General features: G+C 41.0%; 1 protein-coding gene across 5 annotated transcripts in view; it reads right to left on the bottom strand.

The window, feature by feature from the left end:
- Window positions 1–15,015, bottom strand: part of FAM169A (family with sequence similarity 169 member A) — a 52,714-nt gene extending 37,699 nt beyond the window's left edge. For 2 of the 5 annotated variants that reach the window (XM_080680951.1, XM_080680952.1), the window contains exon 1: window positions 14,333–14,463. The gene's annotated coding sequence lies outside the window, so the exon portion shown is untranslated. Of the gene's footprint in view, window positions 1–14,332; window positions 14,464–14,857 lie in introns of those variants that run through there. The other 3 variants (XM_080680953.1, XM_080680954.1, XM_080680955.1) reach the window with 3 other exon arrangements.
- Between the last annotated feature and the right edge of the window lie 5,250 nt (window positions 15,016–20,265).

Genomic DNA, 20,265 nt, shown 5'->3' with positions numbered 1-20,265 from the left:
CTAGAGGATCACAAGAATCAAGTCAAAGATTTGAAATACAAAGAAGCAAAAAACACTCAACTGGAAAAGCAGAAAGAAAAAAGAATCCAAAAATTTGAAGATAGTGTAAGGAGCCTCTGGGACAACCTCAATCGTACCAACATCAGAATTATGGGGGTGCCAGAAGAAGAGAGAGAGCAAGATACTGAAAATCTATTTGAAGAAATAATGTCCAAAAACTTCCCCCACCTGGTGAAAGAAATAGACTTACAAGTCCAGGAAGCGCAGAGAACCCCAAACAAAAGGAATTCAAAGAGGACCACACCAAGACACATCATAATTAAAATGCCAAGAGCAAAAGACAAAGAGAAAATATTAAAAGCAGCAAGAGAAAAACAGTTAATTACCTACAAGGGGGCACCCATACGACTGTCAGCTGATTTCTCAACAGAAACTATGCAGGCCAGACGGGAGTGGCAAGAAATATTCAAAGTGATGAATAGCAAGAACCTATAACCAAGATTACTCTACCCAGCAAAGCTATCATTCAGAATTGAAGGGCAGATAAAGAGCTTCACAGATAAGAAAAAGCTAAAGGAGTTCATCACCACCAAACCAGTATTATATGAAATGCTGAAAGGTATTCTGTAAGAAGAGGAAGAAGAAGAAAAAGATAAAGATAAAAATTATGAACAACAAATACATGTCTATCAACAAGTGAATCTAAAAATCAAGTGAATAAAAAATCTGATGAACAGAATAAACTGAATATAATAGAATCAGGGGCATAGAAAGGGAGTGGACTGACAATTCTCGGTGGGAAAGGGGTGTGGGGGGTTCAGGAAGAGACTGGACAAAAATCATACACCTATGGATGAAGACAGTGGGGGGGAGGTTAGGGCAGAGGGTGGGGTGGGAACCGGGTGGAAGGGAGCTATGGGGGGAAAAAGAGGAACAATTGTAATAATCTGAATAAAGATTTATTAAATTAAAAAAATAAAATAAAATAAAATAAAGAGTGGGAACTATTGTAAATTAAAAGACATTTAAGCCCTAACCAGTTTGGCTCAGTGGATAGAGTGTCAGCCTGCGGACTGAAGGGTCACAGGTTCGATTCCGGTCAAGGGCATGTACCTTGGTTGCGGGCACATCCCCAGTGGGAGGTGTGCAGGAGGCAGCTGATCGATGTTTCTCTCTCATCGATGTTTCTAACTCTCTATCCCTCTCCCTTCCTCTCTGTAAAAAATCAATAAAATACATTTTTTTAAAAAGACATTTAAAAGACATAGCAATCAGATGCATTGTAGAGAGGATTCTGATTTGTGTACTCTTGAAACTTTCCATGATAAAAAGTAAAATAAAAAATAAACATATGCTCTATATCAAAGTCTAAGCTACTTAGTTCTTAAAAGGAGCTATAAAGTAAAATAGATGATCTTGTTCTAAAAATTCCCTATTTCATATTTACCCAAAATAAAAACTGCAGAGCCCAACTGCTGTATTTGTCAATCATCTCTTCAATCTTTATTTAAAAAATAATAAAGGGGAAAGGCAGAAGAAAACTGAGAAAATAAAAATTATTTTTCTCTGAAGTAATTCTTCAGAGAAGCATTTTATCACATCAAAGCTATTTTATCACAACAAATATATTAGTAGATAAAAAAACTGAAAATCTAATGAAAATATGAGATAAACATGTAAAAGACAGGACATATAATAACAGCTACATATAGTTAAATATATATTTTTTTTAATTTTTTAATTTTTTATTTTTTAAATCTTCACACAAGGATATGTTTTTACTGATTTTTAAAGAGCGAGGAAGGGGGTAGAGGGGAGAGAAACATTGATGTGTGAGACAAACATTGATCATTTGCTTCCTGTACATGCCCCGACCAAGGATCGAATCCACTACTTTTTGGTATGCAGGACAATGCTCCAAACAACTGAACTACCACCTGGCTAGGGTTAAATATATTTTTCCGAATTTTTAAGATATGATGATAATGAGAAACTTATTTTTTACCATAATCTGAAATCCTGGTCTTAAGGACTTTAAAACGTGGTGTATATGATTGGGAACCTAATTTTATACAAACATATTTTTAATCAAATTGATTTTAAAAAATTTTAAAATAAAAACCTGGAAATAGAACACACAAAAACAGCCCATCTATTAGTAAATATAAATGTCTAAATAAAAGGAGAAAGCAAGAAAAATTTGTGGAACATTTATAAAAGCAATACCAGAGGATTTCCAGGCAACTCATAAAAAGAAAGAAAAAACACAACAACTATGAATTTCCAGAGAGATCAACCAGGAGCTTATGTAAATCAGATGTTATAGTTAGAAAAGTATCAAAATGAAACAGCAGAGCTCTATTATGAAGTAAGCTTATTTGTTATTTTGGGCAAATCTTTATATCTCTATCAAAGTCAATATTCAAAAGCAAACTAAGGAAATAGAACATTATGTTCTAGTCAGATCCAACAATTCTAATGAAGATTAAAATTTTAGATGAAACCAAAAACAAAAACAAATGGTCAACAGCAGATGAAAAAAGAATAATTAGGACACTAGTTATCTATTTTCCTCTCTTATAGACAAGATCCCAGCTTTGTGTCTAAGTAAAATATTAAGAGCATTAAATATACCCTACTATTGACTAGATGAAGCTCAAGAAGGATTAATACATGGTATTCTCCTTAAACCAACTCGAAAGACTCTCTTGAATATGAGGTATAAATGAAACACACTTAAACATTTCATTTGCTAAGAGTAATCATGACCTAAAGCAGAGGTGGGGAACCTTTTTTCTGCCATGGGTCATTTGGATATTTATAACGTCATTCCTGGATCTTACAAAATTATCAACTTAAAAATTAGCCTGCTATCTTTGGTCAAACATTTAATTAACTCACCCCTAATGCCTTGGCAGGGCCAGACCAAATGATTTCAAGGGCCATATACCCCTGACCTGAAGGATGAAATATAAATTAACATATGAGGACTGCTGCCAAAAATTTGGTATACAAAAGCATTGTTGATTACAATCACATAAAGATAATATGGCATTCTAGACAAAGAATACAAAACAGACATATAAGAAAAAGGAGCCTGATTGAATAGCAAATTGATGGGTCATTTTCTATTTCACCTACTGTTACTGCAACATGGTCCTTAAAAGATTTTAAATACTATCATGTTTAAATAGCATTTTCTTTTTTTTTTTTAGTCTTATTTATTTTTTAGTTTTAGTTTTATTCATATTGAATAAAGAACCTAGCAGTATAGCCCAGAATAAGAGAATGGTTGTGAATAGTCAGAGGTGTCACGGTTCCTTATCTAACATGCTTTAACTATGTCCCAGTCCTGCTAGTTTGCAGCAATTCGAGTCTGGAACAGAGGCCAGGTGTCCCTAAGCCATTGATCCTTCCTCTATCCTCGTGTTAGTTGAACTTCAACTATCTGCACACCACCATCAAAATGTTTCCAGTGTGTCAAGTATCTATATCACTACTTAATAGGTATGTTCCTCAATTCACTTTTTTAACACACACCTCTCACCCCATCCCCCCCCCTTTTTAATTTGGTAAAATCCTATATAATAAAAGGCTAATATACAAATCGACCGAACGGCAGAACGACTGGTCATCTATGACACGCACTGACCACCAGGGGGCAGGTGCCCAACACAGGAGCTGCCCCTGGTGGTTCAGTGTGCTCCCACAGGGGGAGCGCCACTCAGCCAGAAGCCAAGCTTGCGGCTAGCGAGCACAGCGGTGGTGGCAGGAGCCTCTTTGCCTCCGTAGCAGCACCAAGGATGTCTGACTGGGAGAGGGTGCAGGCCGGGCTGAGGGACTCCCCCCATCCCCGAGTGCATGAATTTCATGCACCAGGCCCCTAGTATACACATAACATTTACCATTTTAACCCTTTCTAAATTTATAGTTCAATGGCAGTAAGAATATTCACGCTGTTGTACAATCTTCCCCACTCTCCCTTTCCAGAACTACGTGCCCATTAAATAATTCCCCATTCCTATTCCCCCTAGTCCCTGATAACCACCATTCTTTGTCTCTATGAATTTGCCTATTCTAGGAATCTCATTAAGTGTTATCACAATAATTGTCTTTTTTACTAGTCTCAACAAAGACTGCCTTATTTCACTAATTTCAAGCTTCATCCATGTTGTAGTCTATATCAGAATCTCAAAACTCACCTTTAAAAAAAAATTTCATTCACTTTAAACTATAAAACCTACAAAACCACCAATTTGGTATATTAGATTACACATTTTCCTAATCAGCCTTATGATTTCTAAGTATAATTAAAATGTCCACCTGAATACAAATTAAAGACCTCTCCTAAATCACCAGTAGTATGTCAGCACACTTTAGAAAACATTACCATCTATGGGATTGCTTACCATAAGACCGTGGTCGGCAAACTGCGGCTCGTGAGCCACATGTGGCTCTTTGGCCCCTTGAGTGTGGCTCTTCCACAAAATACCACGGCCTGGGCGAGTCTATTTTGAAGAAGTGGCGTTAGAAGAAGTTTAAGTTTAAAAAATTTGGCTCTCAAAAGAAATTTCAATCGTTGTACTGTTGACATTTGGCTCTGTTGACTAATGAGTTTGCCGACCACTGCCATAAGACAATACTACTGCAGATCAAAGGCAAATACAGTACAACTAAATTAATTAAAGTGTAAAACAAAAATTCATTGTCTTTCATTCTTAAACATTCTTATATTGAGATTTTTCAATAGAAAAATAATCACTTCTAGGTTTATTATTAGTCAAAGATTATTCATATATATATGTATACAGTATATACACATATATATAAACAAAATGAAACCACATCCTGTGTTCCTGAAGTCCAACAATTTAAATATTCTGAAATTTGCATAAAGAACATTATGTGGGGGGAGACTTCACTTAGTAAGAAGTTGAGATTTCTGAATACAGTTTGACAACTGCCCCGGCTTGGTGGCTCAGTTGGTTGGAGCGTCCTCCAGTACACCAAGTTTGTTTCCTGGTCAGAGCACATGCCTAGGTTTCAGGTTTGATCCCTGGTCAGGGCGCACATGGGAGGAAACTGATATCTCTTTCTCTCTCCCTCTCCCTCTCCCAGTAATCCCACTTCTAGGACTATATCCCAAGAAACCAGAAACACCAATCAGAAAGGATATGTGTACCCCTATGTTCATTGCTGCACAATTTACAATAGCTAAGATTTGGAAACATCCTAAGTGCCCATCAGCAGATGAGTGGATTAAAAAACTGTGGTACAGCCAAAACCGGTTTGGCTCAGTGGATGGAGCGTCAGCCTGTGGACTGAAGGGTCCCGGGTTCGATTCCGGTCAAGGGCACGTAACTTGGTTGCGGGCACATCCCCAATAGGAGGTGTGCAAGAGGCAGCTGATCGATGTTTCTCTCTCATCGATGTTTCTGGCTCTCTATCCCTCTTCCTTCCTCTCTGTAAAAAATCAATAAAATATATTTAAAAAAATAAAAAATAAAAATAAAAAACTGTGGTATATCTACACAATGGAATACTATGCCACTATAAAAAAGAAGGAACTTTTACCATTTGCAACAGCATGGATGGAACTGGAGAGCATTATGCTAAGTGAAATAAGTCAGTTGGAGAAAGATAAATATCACATCATCTCACTCATATGTGGGATAAAATGATCAACATAATTTGATGGACAAGAATAGTTCCAGAGACAAATGTCGGGGGCAGGGGTTAGAGAGCAACCAAAGGACTTGTATGTATGCATATTAGCATAACCAATGGACACAGACACTGGGGCGGTGGGGGCCTGCCCGGCGTGGGAATGGCTGGGGGGAGGGGGGGGTGGTCAATGGGGGAAAAAGGAGACATACTTTAGACAATAAATAAAATAAAATATTGGTTAACTTAAGAGTGCGTAAATTACTAGCCCTATGATGGTTCTGCTGCAGTTTAGAGAGGCCAGAGAAGGATGGTCAAGTTCTGGAGAAAAATTATGTTGCTATGGTAAATCACGCGCTTCTCCCTCTTTTTTGTTGTTTTTAAGCTTGTATTCTATGTTACATAATTGTTAAAGCTGTCAGGTCAAATTTTGTCAAGCACTTTATTCTCTGCCCATGAGATAAACCAAAAGGCCTAACTAGATTCTACATGAATGAGAAAGCTTAATGTCGCCTTCAGTGAACTCATAAAAAATGTACACAGGCACCGAACAGACTGTCAAATTACAGCGGGAAGGCTGGGGAGTGTAGGGGCGGCAGGGGGAAGAGATCAACCAAAGGACTTGTATGCATGCATATAACCACACCAATGGACACAAGACACTGGGGGGTGGGATGAGGGCATGCGACAGGGGGTAGGGGAGGCTGGAGGAAGGTCAATGGGGAAAAAAAGGAGATATATGTACTACTATATGTAATACTTTAAACAATAAAAAAAATGTACACAGAATGGACAATGAAGTGTAAAAAGTGTCCAAATTAATTAATAAATTAAGCAAAGGGTATGCTCATTAATCGTGGCTAATTTATATAAAAACATACTCAGACCGCTTCCTTATGTAAGAGTTCTAAGATATCCATCAACTATTTTACATTCATCTTTTCATAAATTCACTTTTCCTAAAAAATTATGTAACTATTTGAAAGAATGACTTCTCTCTCTCGCTCGCTCTCTCTCTCACTTTAATCCTCATCAGAAGATATTTTTTTCCACTGATTTCCAAAGAGAGTGGAAGAGAAAGAGAAGGTGGGGAGAGAGAGAGAAACATCGATGGGAGAGAGATACACTAATTGGTTGCCTCCTGCATGAGCCCTCACCTGGGCTGGGGAACCTGCAACCAAGGTACAAGGTATGTGCCCTTGACCAGGAATTGAACCCAAGACCCTTAGGTCCACAGGCCAATGCTCCAACTGAGCCAAATGGGCCAGGACAGAATTACTATGCTTAAAACAAGAAAATATGAAAATATGAAAACAAATTAGAAAAATAATTCCTATCATTGTGATTTATTCCCTATGTGATGTTAATTACTAGATGTCAACACTACTCTTAAAAAGGGGGAACATATTTTATAAGTTCAGTTCCTAATTATTTCAAGATTCTTATACATTACTGCAATTATTTAAGGGTTTTAGGGGAAAGGTTAGATTTTAAAAATCTGGAAATGTTGGAAATGAAAAAGTTCTTAGAAAACAAATAATTATCTCAACCAATCCAAGTCATGATCTTACCTCTCCTGATGCTTCCCCAACATGGAAAATAGGTTAGGTATCCAGGCAACATAATCGTCAATGCTCTCAACCTTGTACACAAAAAAGCCTGTTTCTGAACTTATTATGATTCTTCTCCTGATTCTTCCCTTTTCTTTTCTCCCTAACATCATTTCCTTCCTTAACTAACCTAGCTCCTGTACTACATCAGTTCAACTGATCTCTATCTTACTTAACTTCTTACTGCCTCTATCCCTGTCCTACACAAGGCCCTAAATCAGTGGTTCTCAACCTTTTTAATGCCGCGACCCTTTAATACAGTTCCTCTTGTTGTGGTGACCCCCAACCATAAAATTATTCGTTGCTACTTCATAACTGTAATTTTGCTACTGTTATGAATCGTAATGTAAATATCTGTGTTTTCCGATGGTCTTAGGCGACCCTGCTAGCGGTTCTCAACCTGGGGGTCGCGACCCACAGATTGAGAACCGCTGCTGTAGAGCCTAAGACCATCAAAAAACACAGATATTTACATTATGATTCATATAACAGTAGCAAAATTACAGTTATGAAGTAGCAACGAAAATAATTTAATGGGTGGGGGTCACCACATGAGGAACTGTATTAAAGGGTCGCAGCATTAGGAAGGTTGAGAACTACTGCCCTAAATCCTAGATTAATCCTTCTCCCCATTCACAGCTGAGTTTTTTAGTACAACAAAAATGAAACCACTGAACAGACTGCTACGATGATCAAATCTCAGGTGGGCTCAACACTGCTCAAAAATCCTTTTGGTCTTCTGTGAAATGAAAAAGATTTGATTACATATGGTTAAGGACTGCCCATAAGTTTATGGGTAATGGAGCAAAAAGTTAAATGGAGTTCATACCTGCTGCCTGTTTTTATTTCAAGTAGAAGCCCAAATCATCTTTTGAAGTTCCCAACACTGAGCCAACAATGCTATATGTACTTCATGACCCAGATTACTGAATACTGTTCATAATCCCACAGAAGCAGTTTACAAATTCAGGAAAGCAGTTTACAAACTAAGAATTATTTAAATGAATACACCATGAAATTTTGTCCATTTCAACATTAGACAATCTAAAATTCATTGTTGTTTTTTTTTTACTTGGTTCATCATATTATAGATCTCATTTTATAGTGCTTTATTCAAGTTAACATGGGTTTGGTACAGTAAACTTCAAGGATACAGCAGTCTAAACAATATGCACATTATTACAGATAACTTTAACACACAGTATCACAGAGGCTTACCTCTTTTAGAACCCTGAAGATAAACTGATGTTTTTGTTTTAAAGGAAATACATCTAGCTCAAAACAAAGCAAAAACAACAAAACTTGGTGCTTAATTTTCACATAATGTTTAGGAAATATTCCCTAATATTCTCACTACACAACTAAGACATGTAACCAAGGGCTGTCAGTATCATATCAACTGGAAAAACAGCAGCCTCTGAACCACAGGCTAGCCATTCTCTTTCCTTTCAGGTCCACTCCAACGCTGCACTTCCAACTGTGGCCCCAAACACTTGCTCTTGCAAACTCAGGTGGGTTTGCTTACCCAGATCAAGTAAAATTTTTTTTCTTACCTCTCATTGGCAACAGTAGTAGCCTTCCTATCTGACTTCAATACATATTTACTAAGCAAATGAATAAATAATTCATGACTGAACCAAAATTTGTACGGTGGGGGTTGGGAGTGGGTGGAGTGATTGAGCAGAAGAGGAAAAAAAAGAGAAAGAACTCATGGACCTGGCAACAGTATGGTGATTGATGGGTGAGGGTGAGGATTTGGTGGATGAGGGTCTAGGGGGTATAAATGGTGATGGGAAATAAAAGGAAGCACTGCCACAGATGAAAGACGTGTAAAGTTCTGCTGCTAGATGAAAAGCAATAGACTGCCTTTCAACAGGCAGAGATAGAAGGGAAGGCCCTCGAAAAATAAAGAATATGCTAACCATAAGCCAGAAAGCATGCTGAGAATGGCAAGTAGTTGGATTTACCAAGAGAATTAAGAGAAGTGTGTGAAGATAAGCAGTGGAAGGGATGCTAGGAAAATAAAATGAGGACAGAACATTAAAGGCCAAGAAAACAGTATGGTTTTACGAACCAATGTCACTCCAATAAATTCAATTAAAAAGGTCAAGAATACAAACTAAGAGTCGGGACTTTGTCTGATACTCAAGTAGGATTCAATTTAAGGAAAGAGACTTTCAAGGCTATGTTTTAAGACAATTTAACCAACAGTGTGTAGGATGTATTAATAGGAAGAACTTAAAGGAGACAAGCTGAGAAACTCTTATGATAAATAGCTTGTGCGTACTTCTTTTAATATACTTATGACAATACGACTTATTTTTCTTCATCTTTCTATCCTACCAGGCTCAGACTCCAGGGAAGCATAATCCATTTTTTCCAAACATATAAAAAGTAGGGATGTGTCAAAAGATCTCTGAAGTCTCTCCGAACTAATAACTTATGTGTTTACACTTGAAGAAGTAATTTACAAAGAGGTGGTATCATCAAAATTAATTTATAATCGTTTTTTAAAACTCAGAATGTTTTATGACAACACACCTATCATTTATTGCTGGATTAACTTGCACCAGGTATTATGCTCAGCATTCTACAATATTATCTCATTTATTCTTCAAAATGACCTGATAAAGTAAGTATTCTTTTTTTTCTTATATTTTTACTAGAGGCCCGGTGCATGGATTCATTCACTGGGTGGGGGACGAGGGGGGCTCTCAGCCCAGCCTGCACCCTCTCCAATCTGGGACCCCTTGAGGGATATCCGACTGCCCGTTTAGGCCCAATCCTAATGGGATTGGGCCTAAACGGGCAGTCGGACATCCCTCTCACAATCCAGGACTGCTGGCTCCCAACTGCTCACCTGCTTGCCTTCCTGATTGCCCCTAACCGCTTCTGCCTGCCAGCCTGATCACCCCCTAACCACTCCCCTGCCAGCCTTTTTGCCCCTAACTGCCCTCCCCTGCAGGCCTGGTACCCGCCCCCCCCCAACTGCTCTCTCCTGCAGGACTGGGTCTCCCCCAACTGCCCTTCCCTGCAGGTCCAGTCACCCCCAACTTCCCTCCTCTGCCAGCCAGGTCACCCCTAACTGCCCTCCCCAGCAGGCTTGATCGCCCCCAACTGCCCTCCCTTGCAGGCCTGGTTCCTCCCAACTGCCCTCCCCTGGGGCCATCTTGTGGTGGCCATGTTGTGTCCACATGGGGGCAGGATCTTTGACCACATGGGGGCAGCCATCTTGTGTGTTGGAGTGATGGTCAATCTGCATATTACTCTTTTATTAGATAGGATAGGATTGATTTTTAGAGAAAGAGAGAAACATCAATATGGGAGAAACATTGATTGGCTGCCTCCTGCACACCCCCTACTGGGGATTGAGCCTGCAACCTGGGCATGCAACCTGACCAGGAACTGAACTCACAACCTTTCAGTGCATGGGACAATGCTCAACCAACCAAGCACAACGGCAGGGCTGAGGCAGGCATTCCTAAACATTCTCACAATGAAGAGCCTTGGGTGGGTGTGGAGAGGTTAAGTGAGTTACCCAAGTTCACCCAGCTAGGATGTGACAGTCAGGCTCTACCCCTAACCCAGTGGTCGGCAAACTGCAGCTCGCGAGCCACAGTTTGCTGCTCTGTTGACTAATGAGTTTGCCGACCACTGCCCTAACCTATCTGTGTAGCGAGGGATTTAACGTGGTAGTCAGTTTCCTAGGTCAGGAAATCCATGATGCATCTGATTATACAATTACCACAGAACATATCACCCTTAGGAGTCAGGTTTTTTAAGTCTGGCGATATCATCCGGCCAGTGTGCTCAGTTGTTGAGAGTCGTCCCATGCACCAAGAGGCCACCGCTGGTTTGATTCCAGCTCAGGACATATGCTCGGGTTTTGGGCTCAATCCCCAATAGGGGGCATGAAGGAAGCACCTTGATCGATGTTTCTCTCTCATCAATGTTTCTCTCTCTCTCCCACTCTCTTCCTCTCTCTCTCTAAAGTCAATAAAAACATATTAAAAAATATTTTGCAATATCTTCTCTTCAAACTTTAGATGCCTGTTCTAATCACTATGATCCATTTTCTTCAGCATTGTTAAATGGTTACTACACAATAGATACAAAGCTGATTGTTTTAAAGTTAAAAAATAAAAGAGAAACATAAAAACGACAAAGTAAAATGCCTACCAAATATTTATTGGAGAAATTACTATAAAATACAGCTAAGGGGAAAAAAATGAATCCACTAAATTGCATTATAGTTGTTTATCCATTACTGAAGGACAGAGACAAAGGAAACCTTGAAATTCAGATGATACTAGACTTGATATGAACCATGAGCAGTCCCCTATATACTAGTAAAATGGTGTAGACCAGTGGTCGGCAAACTGTGGCTCGCAAGCCACATGCGGCTCTTTGGCCCCTTGAGTGTGGCTCTTCCACAAAATACCATGTGTGGGCGCTCACATACAGTGCGATTGAAACTTTGTGGCCCATGCGCAGAAGTCGGATTTCAGCTCTCAAAAGAAATTTCTATCGTTGTACTGTTGACATTTGGCTCTGTTGACTAATGAGTTTGCCGACCACTGGTGTAGACAATGTATACAATCTTGATTTGCATCCTTGATTCCCAAATGCCAATCAAAAACAGTACAGGTATTTACACACACAAAAAAAGTGGATTCTCTTAGTTCAAACCTGTGTTGTTCAAGGATCACCTGTACTCTTACAAAGGAGGAAGGAAAGTGAGGCCCAGAGAGATTAATTACCTTAGAAGTCAGGCAGCTAGAAACAGCAAAGCCAGGGTTCAAACCTAGGTTATGTCTATTTGGCTTGAATTGGGGAACTACACTGACTTTGAATAACTACTGTTAAGAATCCAAATTAGTCCATCAGGAATATCAGGAGCCGATCCAACCTTGAAAGCACTGGCTCGCGTATATGTAAAAGATTTTAGACTCTCAAATTCCTTATTAGTGCCACTTACTACTTTATCAATCACAGTGGAACAAAAAGTCAACATTTATTGACTTTTGCTCTGCTCCTATTCATTTCTGAATGGGATTCTTCCCCGATCACTATACTGATATCACTCCTCGTCAGGCCTCCAATAACCTCTCCACTTCCTAATTCAGTGGATTATTTTCATTCTCACCTCCCTTTATCTTGACAGGCCAGACGAACTGACCACTTTCGACCGCTTCCAAGTTCCTCTCCTTCCTTGGCCAACACTCTCTCCCAATTCTACTTCTTAGTAGTTTTCCCCCCTCAGTTTCTTTCAGCAACTGAACCCTCTCCTCTGCACAAACCATAAATGTAGCCTCCAGCCCCTCAACAATGTAACCTGGCACTTTTTCAAAAAATGACACACATAAGACTTTAAAAGGGTTACGTAGGTAGGAGCTAATGGATAAAAATGTTAGATTTTTTTCTTTTCAATTTCTCAATCAGTGGTAAAACAATGCTCAAAATTTCAAGCTATGGTAAAGATAAAAAACACACCAAGATCACTTACAAACTCAATTAAATACAACAGTACCAATTCTATAAACCTTTCTGATGTGTGTATTAACAGAATCGATGTAAAATGTGTTTGACTCAGCGGTGAACTTGCCGGACAGAACAATCTCATTCCCCATCGACCTAGCATAGGTCCAATCAGGGCACCTTCCATCTGTAGCAGACAATCTTTGCTTACTTAAATTCCCTAAAACATGACTCATCTCTCAATGTGCAAGGTCCCTTTCACCTCCATAATTCTTCCCACAGAACAACCATGTCATTAACGAGAGGCCTAACATTTCTTCGAAGGATGGTACATGACATGAATCACTTTGTAGAAGAATTAGTGGAAGAGTCTTCAACTAATCAGAAAAGTTTACAGTAATTTAATTAGGAGGGTAACATTAAAATTTTACTCTCAAAAGCATCTACTTATAAAATATTTTGTTTTCTCCAAATCAGTTAAGCCCTATGTTTGATGCATATTGTACCTTTATTAAAGAAATGATACCATTTATAATGATTCGAATCCTATTTCAAAGGTCAGACTAATTCAGAACTTTTTAGAATCTGAAGTCCACAGGTGAAGCATTTTACGTTATAATTACTCATGCAGCAGGATAATGTTGCTACTCCTAGAAGATGTTTCTAAATTCCCTAAGCCAATCCTCGTCATAAATTCAGAGAGTAGTACAATGTATCAGCTACTAGCTTTCTGTGAAAGACTGTGATGTTTTATCTTTGCACAGAAGTCTTCACAAATAGACTTCCCAGGTTCCTCTCACCATCTCATTTCCTTGTCCTCTCCCCCTTACCCTCCATTAAAACACACACACAAACACAACACCTTAGCCTGGTACATATTAGTCACTAAAAATATTTTCTCTTGTAGAAGGAAAACAAAATATTGTTTGCAAATATAACCTGTACATCTTAAATGCAATAAATAAATATGTGCAAGCAGAGGATACACTCATCAAACCTAGATCCATCTTGGTGAATTCCTTCCAGGGCCCAAATACGTGTATTATGCAACAGCCACCATTCCAGATTTTAATCCCTGTCTGTGATGCTGTGGTAAAATACAAATGGCATGACTATAATCCGCTAGGTACTTACGTACATTTACGACATAAATTAAAACAAGAATTACCAAATTCTCAGGAACCTTGAAAATGACAAATGGTGTAACAGTTCAGAATCATAACTACAACTTTTCCTTTCTGGTAGCCCAATGCCCTCAAAAACCCTCCTCACACGTGAGCATTTCAATTGAGGTTTTGAAAGCATCTCCCTAAGAGGGGGGAGGGGCAGGCATCAGGTGGTTATCCTAAAATCTACTCCTTGTAAGGTACCCATACCAATTTCCAGAAGCTGAAAAGCGAATACGATGCTTCATCATTTCTCCCAGAGGATAATAATGGGAGTGAGTGTATGCAGATCCCAGGGCCATAAACAATCCATCGGATCTCCTGGGCACAGGCCTCGAAAAATTGCATATGGGCAGCTAAGAATTAGAACAAAATTGCAATGAGCTGCATTCTAGAAGTGAATCTATACGATACCTAGTCCGACAGCAGTTAAGGGTCTGGAAGGTGGTCAGAGCATCTCTGGAGACCACCTCCGTGGGTGCACAGCGCCGAAAGCTTAAGCTCCACACCTGACCAGGTCGGGTTCTCCCCAAGCCGAGGATTCACGCGAGCGGAGAGGCTCCAGGTGGGGAGCATGGAGGGGAGGGGGCTCAGCAGGCACAGCCGGCACCCGAACGCATCCGGGGCGAGCGAAGGAAGGAGAAGGAGGCATCCCGCACAAAATGGTGGCGCCGACGCACCTGGGGCGCCACACGCCCCCTCCTCTCTCCACGCCCCCTCTTCTCTCCGCGCCCCCCTCCCCCGGGGCCCGGCCCGCCGCGGGCAGCAGGACGCGCGTCCCGGGCGCCGGAGGCCGGCGTGGGCCTGCGCCAGGCCGAGCCCGCAGATGACGGTGGGCGTCGCTGTCGGCGGGGGCGCGGGGCCGGCGGGGGCCGGGGCCAGACGGGACAGCCTCGGCCTCAGCCCGCGGCCCCCGCCGGGCACGGGCGGCACACTCACCTCGGACGCGCCGCGGAGCCCGGGAGAGGAGGCGGAGCCGCGGGAATGAATGGAGCCGGAGCCTGCTCGCTGGCGACCCCCGGCCGGGCCCTGGCCGCGGCGCTCGTGGCTGCCAGGGAGGGAGCGGCCGCCTCCCCTTCGCCCGGGACGCCCGGCTCCTGGTCGGCGGGTCGGCCGCAGCCCACCGAGCCCTCCGCGGGCGTGACGCACTCGCGCCGCAGCGCCTCGAGCCTTCGCTGACGCGCGCGCCGCGCCCACCGCGAATCCCCCCGCCCGCCCGCCCGCGCCGCGTGGCCCCTCCTCGGCGCCGGGGACGCCGCCCGGCCTCCCTCCGGGCCTGGCCGCGGGCAGGTGCGGGCTCGATCTGCCGGGGGGCGCCACGCGGCCCCCGCCTCGCCCCCCTCCCCGCCCCGGCCGCCGTCACAGGGCTGAGCGCGACGCCCCAACCCAGGGCAGTGGCTCGGTATTAAAGAGTGACCTTGGCTTAGAGACAAAAATAGGTGCGGGTAAGCTGCGGGGGCTACGGCGCTGAATTTGCGTATCCCTTTAATGTCAACCTGAGCAGAACCCCGGTTGCACCCCCAGCCCGGCGCCGGCCCTCCGGGAATTTGCCCAGGATGGGCGAGACCATCCTGGCCTCGGGTCAGGGATGCGGCCTTCACCCGCCACCTCCTTCCGAACCCACTGCCACCCAGGAGGATGCACGGGGAGGGAAGAAGAGCGCTCCGTTCACAGTCTGGACAAGCCCGAGAGCCTCGACTTCCATCTTGAGAAAACAAGGACCCACCAAATCCCTGTGTCCACCTTTTCTCTTCCACAATCTAGTCCACGCGAACTAACCCACACCCAGAAGGACGCCGGCCCCACCTTCCTTCCCTCCCCTTTCTCCAAGGCTCCTCGCCAGCCTTAGCGCCCAAGGCCCTTTGCTAATGACACCCCATAAGCTTTGAAGTATTTAAATCATGGTGGATTTCTTAGAAGTAATGCATGTCATGGGTTTAAATATGTTTAATAAATGTATTGAGGCAGAGTATTTTATGTAAGAATTTTAAGACTTCCTTTCATAGTGCATAAACTCTGGAAAATAAACAGCTCCTCCAGTAAATTGAAATTGCTCCTTTTATTCCTAAGAAATATTTAGCAATCACAATTCCAACTTTTACGAATTTACCTCAAACAATACTTGTTGATGGAGGTTTATTTGACTCAGATATTTTTTAAAAATCCAATAGGCTTTTCTGCCTCAAATTACTCATAAGAATTAATCTCACGTGTTACAGGATGCGGCTTTACATGTTAAATAAAGAAATACCATTTACTTCCCTCTTTGTCTGAGGTACATTAAATCTTGCTTGTGTGTTTACCCATACTCAGAATCCATGAGCTCTTAGTGGACAAAGAACTAAAAAAAAAAATAAAAAAAAAAAGTCTTTATCGGATTGATACATGCTGTAAATCATGACCAAAATATTTTGAAATAGGCTTTGAGCCTTTTGTCTGAAAAGTTTTGCAGAAAGTTGTTAAACTTAAAAGGAAAAAAAAAGGTGAAGTGAGAGACAACAAGCTTTTATTTGAAATCAAAGAATAGCTATTCCAGAAGCACTGATTCAGGGAGAAACCCAAATATTTTCAATTAATGGGGTGAAGAAGGCAAAGGGTTTTTATGAAAAAAGGACGAGAAATAATTACATGAATAGAAAGAAGGAATTTCTGTTTGTGCTAATAAGCGGTCATTCTTTAGCTGTACATGGCTGTTTACTGATTCTGAAAAATGTCTTTAATTATCAGTCCTCATAGTCAGGAGGTCTGCTTTCTTGTTATTTGCAAACCATTGTTTGGGATACAATGTTGCTTTAGGCCCCGTTCAAACATTCCAAAGGTTCAAGGAGTTAGAGGTGCAATGCATTTCCTCTGGAATGGCTGCCCCCACTCCTTTTTGAAATGGACCCATTAATGCCAATTTCTCACAGAGTAAAAGATTATTGCTTGGTTTTGTTTCATATGCTTGCTTTATTATTTTGTTAGCTTACAAGTAGAAGGAAACATGTTAAGAGTTCTTCTTGCATTTTTTAATATATGTTTTAGGGAGATTGGGACCATTTTAAGAGAAGCTTGCCACAACACTAGATTTTGGAGGTCGCTGGTACAAATGACCCAGAAGAAAGCCCTTAAATTGCAATGGAAAGAGGAATTCCTAATGGCTAAATAATGGCTGTTTTTGACTGCTAACACATTACCAAGCACTTTATTAACTTCTTTGTGGAAATTAATTCCCTTAATCTTTATAACGATCCTTCGAGGTACTTACTAATGTTATCCCCAGTTTACCTAAGAGGAGACTGAGGCACACAGAGAAACTAAGCAATTTGCCCATAGTCACATAGCTAATGACCTGGCAGTTTGGCTCAGGTGCACACTCCCTTAACCAGTATACAATACCACCTTTCATGGGCACAAAATCGCATGCCATATGATTGAATTGTACTTTCAAAGTCCTAAAACATACTAAATACCCAGTGTCTTCATGTTGAAAAGATTTCTTATATTTAGTATTATTTTCCTGGACATGAACAGAGAATTAAACTCTAAGAAAGAAAACTTGTAAGACTTCCTTGGATATATATTAAGCAAAATTGTATAATCTGTTAGTTTTTGGAAACTAAAAAAAAAAAAAGCTTTCACGTCTTTTTTTTTTTTTTTTTTTTAATCCTCACCCGAGGATATTTTTTTCTATTGACTTTTAGAGAGAGTAGGAGGGAAGGAGGAGAGAGAAAAAAAACATCTAAGTGAGAGAGACATTGATTGGTTGCCTCCCGCATGTGCCCCACCTGGGAAGGGATGAACCTGCAATGGAGCCCTTGACCAGGAATTGAACTCCTTCGGTCTGTGGGCCAGCACTAACCACTGAGCTAAAGTGAGGGCACTTTTCACATCATTTAAGGGTAATTGCTCTCCAAGGTTTTTTTTAGGTTCCAGAGCAGTTAGAAGTTTTTTTGTTGTTGTTTTGTTTTTATATATTTTATTGATTTTTTACAGAGAGGAAGGGAAAGGAATAGAGTTAGAAACATCGATGAGAGAGAGACATCGATCAGCTGCCTCCTGCACACCCCCTACTGGGGACATGCCCGCAAACAAGGTACATGCCCTTGACTGGAATCAAACCTGGGACCCTTCAGTCCGCAGGCCGACGCTCTATCCACCGAGCCAAACCGGTTAGGGCTAGAAGTTTTATTTAGTGAATGGAAGAAACACATTTCCTTAGAAAAGATTCATCACCATCTCTGACCCTCCATTAGACTTAAATGGGTAGAACTAGGATCCAATATATACAGTATATGTTTTAAATTCATAAAATCACAGTGAGAAGGTTTTAATGACTGAGGCAGCCCAGGTACTTCTAACTAGATCTGAACTATTAGCCAGTTAGTTAACTAATAGCTAATAATGTCAGCCGTAGCAATGGAGAGATGAGAAGGCAATCTTTTTGACTTGCACTAGAACCATGGTCGGCAAACTGCGGCTCGCGAGCCACATGCGGCTCTTTGGCCCCTTGAGTGTGGCTCTTCCACAAAATACCACAGCCTGGGCGAGTCTATTTTGAAGAAGTGACGTTAGAAGAAGTTTAAGTTTAAAAATTTGGCTCTCAAAAGAAATTTCAATCGTTGTACTGTTGATATTTGGCTCTGTTGACTAATGAGTTTGCTGACCACTGCACTAGAAGAAGAAAAGGGACTCCATGTCCTAGAATGCTTTATTTCTTCCTCTGGGATATAAAATGTCATAGAAATGCTTTGGGGATTAAAAGCAGTATTAGCGGGGTTTTCTTTGTCTGCAGATTTCAAATTCCTGGGTGATACTACGCACTAAGAATTGGACCCAAAGAACAAGAGAAATAACAGGTTTGAGAAGCCAGTTACATTTTTTCCTCTGGTTTGGTTTGGTTTGGTTTGGTTTCCTATGAGGTGGAAGTTTAAGGACACAGCATTCAGTAAGTTTAGTTTGGGTTCAGGAGAAATAACATTGTATTTTTCATATTACTAATGAAAATAACATACATATTACATCCATGGCAGATACAGCAAGTTGCCCGGTCAATGTCCACTCTACCCTGTCTGACAGACCCAAATGTGCTCAGGTGGCAATGTGCTGAGTTAGTAAAACTGTTTCCTCCCAGGCCCCTCTTGCAAATGGGTAGCCAGCCGTAAGATCATTTGGGCCAATGAGATATATGACTTCCAAGAAAGCTTAAGGAGAAGCTTGGCTATCCCTTTGCCTTTTGCCATTTGTACTGTTTTCTTTCTTTCTGCCTGGAAGGAAGACTTACGTTTGGGATCGGCCATCTTGTAACCATGAGCTGATAATGAGAATGAAGTCCATGTGGTACGAAGTATACCAGAGCCAAGGTTAGGAACCTGGGACAACCATGACTTTATGGAGCTGCCACGTCAGTTCCAGGCTACCCCTAGTCCTCTCTGTTACATGCTATCAACTGCAGCCCTAACTAAAATTCACAGTTAAACACTGTCTCCTTGAGATAGCTAGTGTCTATACTCTTGTAATATACTATACTATAAAAGTGGTATTCTTTTATTATGCTGCTGTCTTAAGTAACTGCACTTTGCAGAAATCAGTGCTCTCTGTGACTTGCCTCCTAGTATTTGGTGAAGAAAACAGCAATTCCTGACTCTGAAAAGAATATCTTATATTTAGTCATATAGTGCATTTGACTGTACACATTTCACATATCACCTCAGTAAGTCTCTAATATCATTGTGAGGAAGGATGATAAGTAGCAGTAGTCGTCTAGAAACAAGTTACTGGCCAGAGTTATCACCATGCCAAGTACATAAAGAATACACAGAAAAGTATAATTCTGTTTTTCATTTTTAATGAAAAACAAATAGAAGAATCAGGTTGTAGGTAGGAATTCTAAAATTAGAATAAATAGTATGTACTGTATAGAAAGCAACCTGCCAAGACACATCAAAAGTGATGAAAATGTGAATCGTTACCCACAATACTACTACTGGGAATTTTCTGAAGGAGACTTTTAGGAAGAAGAAAAAAGTTATGTGTGTGAGAATGGCACTGAAGCATTTTTTTTTAAAGAAAGCCAAAAGGTATAAATCCCATGAATGTCTAATAATAGGTATATTACAAGTACCCAAAGAAATAAAACATTTTTGCATATCTTATTGCAGGCAGTCAGAGGTGTTCTTTTTTCATTGCTAATAGCAACTGGCCAAACTTACTGAAACAGCTACACACTCTCTCATAGGTTGGCATGGGACACCCATCCAGAGGCAGTGTATCATGGCCACTGTTGTCACTGCTGCTGGATTAGATTTATTAAACATTTATATGCCAGACATTGTACTAAATATTTTACTTAAGTTACCTGCTTTAAT

Source organism: Plecotus auritus, assembly GCF_963455305.1.
Source record: "Plecotus auritus genome assembly, chromosome: 7".
Lineage (NCBI taxonomy): Eukaryota > Metazoa > Chordata > Mammalia > Chiroptera > Vespertilionidae > Plecotus > Plecotus auritus.
The sequence above is the reverse complement of the archived record's forward strand: the minus strand, read 5'-3'. Positions and strand labels throughout refer to the sequence as shown.